The sequence below is a fragment of the Cricetulus griseus genome, chromosome 2 (assembly GCF_003668045.3).
Source record: "Cricetulus griseus strain 17A/GY chromosome 2, alternate assembly CriGri-PICRH-1.0, whole genome shotgun sequence".
NCBI lineage: Eukaryota > Metazoa > Chordata > Mammalia > Rodentia > Cricetidae > Cricetulus > Cricetulus griseus.
In genome coordinates, this window is record NC_048595.1 from 12,474,128 (window position 1) to 12,483,208 (window position 9,081).

Here is a 9,081-nt window from a genome sequence, read left to right on the forward strand (position 1 = left end):
TTCCTAAGACACAGGATTGACTGTGGTGGTCCCGCTGTTTGGGGAGGATGGTCAATGGTCTGGGAGCTCTGTGCAGGAGAAGAGACCACTGGCTGACGTAGCCCTACACCTTCTGCCAATACTCCCATCCTGCAGGAGAGGCCCAGGGAGCCCAACCCCAGGCGCCACCAAGGCACGACTCAGTGGGACAGTTGACCCTCTCCACAGACAGGGAGAGATGAGGGGCTTGGCGGTCTCACAATGTGTGATCTGTGGGTCCAGCTGGCCAATAAATCAGCAGAAGCACGAATGCCCTGGGTCTAGTCTTAGCTTTTCTTTGGTGATTAAATTGGGGGGGTTCCTTGCAACTGTGGCATTTGAGGCTCAATAACCCCCAATTTGGGCAATAGGGTGAGAGTGCTTTGTCTTGGCTACAGGATGACCCGGGGTTTCATGAGCACATAGATGGTATGGGTGAGTTGCTGGACTTGGACTGAGCAAGCTGCCAGGAACCACTGGAGCTGGAGTCAGCGTCATTGGGGCAGGAGTTCTGAGTGCTTGGAAGTGCCAGTTGCAAAGGGACAGAGACACAGCTCAACACTGTCACCCTCAAAACCTGAGGAGTCTCCCTAATTTTTAAGGATCTTGGCTCAGATCAAACCAGGATTCATGGCTTTAGTGCAGAAAGGAATTTCAGAAGTAGACAGTATAAAGCAGAGTTTAAGGTTTTGTTAAAGATAACCTTAATACATTCTGAGAGAACATGATGAGGAGAAACACACCCGAGGGCTGAGGAAATGGCTCCGTGGTATAAGAGTGCTTACTGCTATTCCAGAGGACCAGGGTTTAACTCCCAGCACCCAGTGTCTAGTAACTCTAGCTCCAGGAGATCTGGTGCCCCCTTATGGCCTCTGTGGGCCTCTGCACACATGTAGCACACACACATACACACATACATATATTTATTTTATTTTTGAATATTGGTTGTTTTTTTTTTTTTTTTGAGACAAGATTTCTCTGTGTAACAGTCCTGGCTGTTCTGGAACACACTCTGTAGACCAGGCTGGCCTTGAACTCGCTGAGATCCACAGTCTCTGCCTCCCCAGTGCAGGGATTAAAGGCATCTGTCACGACCACCACCTGGTTTATGTATGTATTTTTTTATATATATAAAAAACTAAAAGGCACCCAAAAGCATGGGTGTGTTTATGGGCTTCCAAGGAAGTGGCACATCTCACTAGATGTCCCTAAGTGCAGTATGAGCAATCCCAGAAAGAGTGGCATTAATCCATTGCTAGTGGTAGAGTGAGAACAGTAAAGCTAGGCAGGAAAGAGAAGCCCCTGGCAGAGCGGGCTTTTCCGTGAGTTCTGCAGGGGCTGTGAGCTCATCTCAGAAGGAGACGGCTGAAAACTAGTGGGAGGCTTCCGAATGAACTCTGTACAGACAGTAATGTAGAGACGGGACCCAAAGCCTGTAAAAAAATCATCCCCAAAGCCGTGCATTTCACCCAGCTGGGAACTTTAAAAGGCTCTGACTCACCAAGGTAATAGTAATGGCTGCTGACACCTGCTTTCCTCACTTTCCGGTTCCTCCTTCCTTCTTGAGACTTGTTAGTCAACCCCACTCCCCTCCTCCAGTCTGTTTCTCCTACCTCACCCCACACCCATCCAACTCAGCCAAACAGAAATCTCTAAACTCAATTACAGTTTACATACGGCCCAAGCCAATTAGGACGGAAAACAGAACCAGGAGGCCCGCAGGGCTGGCAACACACCTTCAAGTCCATTCCCTTGTGGGAAGCTGCTTTCCAATTCAGTAAAGCTTTGCTTTTGTACTGTCCATGCCCATCTCAGAATCCAAACCTGGGAGCCACCGGCTTGGAGTGGCTTGAATGACTATCAGGCTTCTGGGACCCTTGTTCTCCTGGCCGCTCCCGTCTGAGCCAGGAAATAGGTGGCTCTGCTCTGCTGGATCACAGAAACATTAGCGTTATCCATGTATACCGGTTCCCTTTCCTTTCTCATGATGACTGAGATTGTGGGATGTCTGTGGAGAGGCCTTGGATGGGGCTATCAGACAGTCAGTTAAAGCCAAGAGGCAGTGTGTGCTCCTTCCTTGTGAATGGGGTTTCTAGAAAGATTCCTAGGTTTAGACTGTAGGTTCATAACTGGGAGGCAGAAAGGTGAAGAACCCCTTCATGTCCCCATAGTTTTTCCTGTCTTTCTATCCTGCCTCAGAGGTGTGCTCTGCACTGCTGGGTCTGGTTAGGCAGCAGTGAGGCACCCCCAAACCAAAACAACATGTAATTTCTTTCAACACTGGGTGTGGCTCCTGGGGCATATCTTTTCAAATCCTGTTAGAATACTAATGGAGCTCCCCAGATTATTGAAAGGTGGGGTGATGGCTCCAGGGTCGGATACAAAAGGGGGTGTTATGGGGGATGCATTCACCCGAAAGGCCAGCTCCTCTAGCAGAAACTCTAGGACGCACAGATGGACAAAACCAGCCATTATAAACATGCCTCTCTTGCCCAAGTCCACCGGTGAAGGTGGGTCAGGGGTGAGGGGATGGCTCAGTTGGTCCAGGCACTTGCTGTTCATGCCTGGCAACCCGAACTCATCACTGAAACCCACATAAAAGTGGAGCGCACTCACTCCACAAAGTCGTCCTCTGGCCTCTGCCTTCATGCTGTGGCTTATGCCCCGCCCACACGGACACTACTGAGTAGTGTGGTTAGGTCTGAATAGTGAACTCACTATGTGTCAGGGTCAGGTGGGGACAGCTCCATTCCACACTTCCCTTCAGAGACCCAGGCTGGCGAAGGTCTTCCAAGTGTGGATTCCAAAGTCACCTTGAACTTGACCCTGAGAAAACAGAAAGGAGAAGACAGAAGGCAAATCTGATTATTGCCCATTTCAGATCAGAGAGTAAGTGCAACATTGCCAGTGCTATGTTTGGGTACAAGGGACTCTGGGATATATATATATATCAGTTTTGGCAGCTGGGTCCCAGCCTTCCGTCTTCAGCACATGTTCCATTTTCTTCATGTTAGGATGTCCTCACAGTTTCAGTCACCTTTTCTGTCACAGCTGTAGCCAAGCAAAACCAGCCCAGGCCTGCAGGCTCCTGTCTGCCCCGCACTCCACTCAGCCATTCCCCTATAAGCACCTACTGACCATGGCACCTGTCAGCATGCAGTATCCTGGAGAGATCCGAGAGTCAAGGGTGGGGCTGGGGAGATGGCTCGGTGGTTAAAGAACTCGCCACACCTGCATGAGGACCAGAACTCAGATTAATGCCGGGTAGACACAGGCAAGCCGTCTGGGATTGTAGTCTCAGAAGGCAGAGACAGGAGTATGCCCAGAGCAAACTGGCTAGCAAGGTTAGCCATATTGGCAAACTGTGGGTTTGATTGGGAGACCCTGCCTCAAGTAATAAGGTACAAGAGCAACTGAGGATGGATTCAGACATTAGCCTTGGGCCTCCACAAACATGCATACACATGCAGAAGAAAAAATACATTCATGCACACCACACCACACACACACACACACACACACACACACACACACACACACACTGGAGAATAGAGGGAAAAAAGAATCTGTGGTTTCTTCAGTGTAAAATGCAAAGCATGCTGTGGAATAATCCTTTTGCACACTGTGAAAAATGTGTTGCTCTCATTGTTAATACAAACCTGACTGGCCAATAGCTAGGCAGGAATAGGTTAGGCGGAAGAGCCAGACTGAGAGAAGGTGGAGTCTTCAGTCAGATGCAGAGGGTGTAGGAGCCGAACATGCTGTGCTGAACAAAGAAACCCCCACGTGGTGGAGCCTAGGTAAGAAATATGGATCAGTTTAACTTGAAAGAGCTGGTTAGTCACAAACCTAAGCTATGGGCTGAGCATTTATAATTAATAAGAAGTCTCTGTGTGGTTATTTGGGAAGCCAGCAGTCCTGACGAAAACCTCTGCCTACAAAAGCAAAACAAATAAATGTAAAGAAAGGGAAGAAAAAAGAGAAGTCTAAGAGTTTGAAGACAGAGGCCAGCCTCTGTCTGGGGAGGTGGCTCTTTTCCTATTTACAAGGGAGGAAGTGACTGATGTGCCAATGCACTAGGTTGAGGTTTTGTTTGCCACCCTGTGGTCAGGGCTGTGGCACGGATCCTGTAGTTCCAGGATACAGGTCCTGGCTTTGCCATTCACTAGCTGTAGGACCTGGGCAAGTTGCTTACTCTCTCTGGACTTTACTCTCCCTTAGTAAGCTGGAGACGGTGCTGGCATCTGTCTCCAGGGATGGCTGAGAGCAGCTAAGTAGTCACCATGCGGGTGACTGGCCGAGTGCAGCAACCAACCAAAGATGTGTGAGATGGAAAGGATGCAACGTGAAGTAACTGAAGAACCAGAGGAGGAGGAGGAAGGGGAGGAGGAGGAGGAGGAGGAGGAGGAGGAGGAGGAGGACATGACGACTTACACTTTTAAACCCAGTACTCAGGAGACAGAAGCAGGAAGATCTCTGTGATTTCAAATCTAGCCTGGTCTATACATAGTGAGTTTCAGGCTAGCCAGGGCTACACAGTGAGACCTTGTCAAATAGATGCCCCTCAACCGAAGAATGGATTAGGAAAATGTAGTATATTTACATAATGGAGTACTACTCAGTGGTAAAAAACAATGACATCTTGAAATCTGCAGGTAAATGGACAGAACTAGAAAAAACCCATCCTAGTGAGGTAACCCAGACCCAGAAAGACAAATACAATATGCACTCACTCATAAGTGGATATTAGATATAAAGCAAAGGACAACCAGGCTACAGGCCACAACCCCAGAGATCCTAGGTAACAAAGAGGACCCTGAGAGAGACATACATCTATCTGCTAGGAAAGGGAAAAAGACAAGATCTCCTGAGTAAACTGGGAGTTGGGGCGGGAGGGGGGGGAGGGAGAGGGTAGGAGGGAAGGGAAGGGGGGAAATGTATTTCTCAATAAAGAAAAAGAAAAATGGTGAAGATTGTGATTTTACAATTCTAGGAAATACATTAATAAGAACACACATGCAGGATGTTACTGATAATGCCCACTATGAGAAATACAGGACTGAAAAACTAGCAGTGGTGACTTACTAAGAGCCCTCTGGCTCAGATGGGAAAAGAAAGAATGGAACATGTAGCCAAGATGAAGACGATGGAGATGAAACAGGTGCTTGAGATGACGGTCGAAGAAAAAGCTCAAAGCCTAAAGGACTCTGAAACAAGGGTTAGCGGTGCCAGGAGCAAGTGAAAAGGAATTTGGAAGCACAAAGAATTACAGGGAAAATGTCATCAGTTTGAAGACAAAAAAGCAAACTGGGATGCTCAGCAACACATTTTAAAGCAACAGAACTCAAGAACATTAGAAAAGAACAAGAAGAAAGGCAAGATCTTTTAAATTCTTGACCAGCAGTTATGTGCTACTTGCCAATATGCCAACTTGGACATCAGTGTTTGCCGAATCCATGTGACCAGTTTGCACCAATTTTATCCATAATGATGGATTTAACGGCTGTCGATGTTTGAGGAGAATCACTGATATATAAGAAACCACACCGTTAACAAGCCCATGTCCATTTACTCATGGCTCAAACAGGCCCCAAGGGCTGACAGGGTGTCCAAGTGCTTGTCTTGGAGCCTGGTGACCTGAGTTCAATCACCATGTGATCAAAAGAATAAATCCACTCCTGACAACTCTCCTCTGACCTCCACACTCATACCCCCCCACGTCACACAGGACACAAATACATAAATAAACAGTTTAACTGGGGATGCCTGCTGCTCCTCAGTTGCAGAGAAGACAAGCTGCCTCACACAGCAACGGAGATTAGCAAGAATGTAGGGCAGCTAGATCCCACGGCTACTAACGAGATGAGATCGTACAACCATGAAAAACAGCCTGTTGCTTCCCAGTCAGGTTAGCAGTGGCCACACCCTGCTCCAGAAATGCAACTCGTGGGTATAACTAGAACAACTCTGAAGTGGTACTCCAGGACACGAGAATAAACCCAACAACAGTCATATTAACCATAGACTTGAACACCCACTGCTCTTAGGATGGGTAATTACATTGCTACACATGCTTGGTCTGAAATGGTAGACAGTAATGACCATGGGCCATCCGTGCCCCACACAGTCACATGGATGAATCCCCTTAATGGCATGGAATTAAAGGAACAAGTCACAGAGGCATACAGTATCCATCCTTCAACACAAAGGCAAACCCTAACAATAATGTAAAGCCCATAAAGAAAAACCAGGGAATAATAACTGCAAAAGGCATATTTGTTCTGAGGTTGGAGAGGTGTAGTCAGGGAGATGACTAGAAACATCTAAAAGTTCTGTTTCCTTAGCTATGTGGCATCTGCTAGGCCTCACGTTAATATTCTTTAAGGTTCTAGTATGTTTACACATCCTCCTGATGTATGGAATATTGTGCTATGTTTTTTTTTTTGCTTGTTTGTTTGTTTTGGTTTTTTGAGACAGAATTTCTCTGTGTAGCTTTGGAGCCTATCCTGGCACTCGCTCTGGAGACCAGGCTGGCCTCGAACTCACAGAGATCCGCCTGCCTCTGCCTCCCGAGTGCTGGGATTAAAGGCAACGCCGGGCAGTATTGTGCTATGTTAACAGAAGGTGACTGATAAAGAGAACATGCAATGCATCCATGAACATCCGTGAGCATCCGTGAACATCCGTGAGCATCCGTGAGCAAGCCAAGCCTAGCCTGTGACAGGTAGTGGCCCACTGGGCAGATCACGGAGAGGACAGCTGGGGTTGGGCTGGCAAGGGGCCAGTTGCCTGAAACTCCCAGAACAAGATTGCGCTCCAACAATCACACTGCATGCTACGGCCAGAAGTGTCCCTAAGTGTGTGGGAGGAGGGACAGCTGTGTCAATAAGCTTCACCTACCCTGGTGAGGACAAGTGGACTACAGAGGAGCAGGCGGAGGGTGAGTCACACTGGAAGTCTAGTCTAGCCAGTATTCTTACTCTGGATTCTCCAGCTGGGCTCTATGAGCCCATGACAGTATAATGTTTTCTCTCTCTCTCTCTCTCTCTCTCTCTCTCTCTCTCTCTCTCTCTCTCTCTCTCTCTCTCTCACACACACACAATAAATAAGATGAACCTTTAAATTTTTTATTTAAATTTTTTTATTTCTTAAAAAAAATTACGTGTTTGTTTGTATGTGTCTTAGGGTTTCTATTGCTGTGATGAAACACCATGGCCAAAAGCAAGTTGGGGAAGAAAGGGTTTATTAGGCTTACACTTCTGTATCACTCACTGTTCATGACTGAAGAAAGTCAGGACAGGAACTTAGGGCAGGAACCTGGAGACAGGGGTTGATGAGAGGCCATGGAGGGGTACTGCTTACTGGTTTGCTCACATGGCTTGCTCAGCCTGCTTTCTCATAGAACCCAGGACCACCAGCCCAGGATTGACCCCACCCAAAATGGTGGTCCCCCAGCAATCGCTAATTTAAAAAAGGCCTTACGGAGGCATTTTCTCAATTGAGTTTCCCTCCTTTGTGTTAGTTGACATAAAACTAGCCAGCACAGTGTGCCATCATGAGTTGACATGCACCCCGTGTGTCAGGTGCCCATGGGAGCCAGACAGCATCATTTCCCCTGGAGGTGCAGAGCTGGAGCAAAATTATTTAATGCCCATAATGGCCACTCCTCAGCCACCAGGGTCTGGCCTACCCTTAGTGGGTGTCACTGAGCTCTCTGGGGATATAATGACTCTTAGTAGGTGTCACTGAGCTCTCTGGGGATGTAACTTAACAAACCACCACCAGGCAGCACCTGAGGCCTTCAGCAGAGCTCCCCTTGCTTCTGCAACCTGGTGTTCCCACCAGCGTATTTAAAACATGCCTTGATTTATTAATTTTTCTTTGAGACAGTCTCTCTCTCTGTAGCCCAGGCTGACCTTAAATCAGAGATCCACCCCCCTGCCACTGGCTGGTGAATTCTTCTTTGTTCTATTCCTGTAGAGGCTTCATGGAACTGTTGTGGCACTGGACCACAGTGTTGAGGGTGACCTGCATGTTTCCAGGCTGTACCCAATCATATTTGACTTCAGAATAATCTTTTTCCCTTTAGGTGAGAGCCATGTTTATGCATCAACAAGGCCTCGGTGTTACATGTTCCCTGTCAGATCTGGGTGGCTTAAGCAACCACTGCAGCCTCACTGCACACTCTCACAGCCCACCCTTTCTCTCCAGCAGGTAAGAGGGTCACCCAGAGCTCAGGATACAGCCAATAACCCTGGGATGTTCTCTGCACACAGGGGCCACATACCAGCCATCAACGTGGCCTGGAAGAGATGAGGATTTTTTTTTTTAAGATTTATTTATTATGTATGTACACAGCGTTCTGCCTGCATGTATCCCTGCAGGCCAGAAGAGGGCACCAGATCTCATTACAGATGGTTATGAGCCATCATGTGGTTGCTGGGAATTGAACTCAGGACCTCTGGAAGAGCAGCCAGTGCCCTTAACCTCTGAGCCATCTCTCCAGCCTGAGGATATTTTTTTTATGGTGAAAAGTGTCTATTTGGAATTAGCCAGCTGGACTCAGTTTAGATGATCCCAGTTTTGTTGGCAACATCCAGAGCATCATAATCAGACACCAACCAAACGTATGCCTTCTTCTCTCCGTCAGGCCTTATGAGGGGCGTTGACTTTGACCACATCAATGTCATAGAGCTTCTTCACAGCCTGTTTGATCTGGTGCTTGTTGGCCTTGACGTCCACAGTGAACACAAGTGTGTTGTTGTCTTCTGTCTTCTTCATGGCTGACTCAGTGGTCAGGGGGAATTTGATGATGGTATGGTGATCAAGCTTGTTTCTCCTGGGCGCGCTCTTTCGAGGGTATTTGGGCTGTCTCTGGAGCGGCAGGGTCTTGGGCTGCTGGAAGGTGGGTGACGTGCAGATCTTCTTTTTGTGGCTGTGGATGCCTTTCAGCACTGCCTTCTTGGCTTTCAAGGCCTTCACTTTGGCTTCGGCTTTAGGAGGGGCAGGAGCTTCCTTCTTCGCTTTTGGTGCCACCTTGGCAAAAAGCGAGATGGGGACATT

General features: G+C 47.8%; 1 pseudogene; it reads right to left on the reverse strand.

The window, feature by feature from the left end:
* Positions 1-8,433: 8,433 nt before the first annotated feature.
* On the reverse strand, positions 8,434-9,081 carry LOC100757189 (annotated as a pseudogene).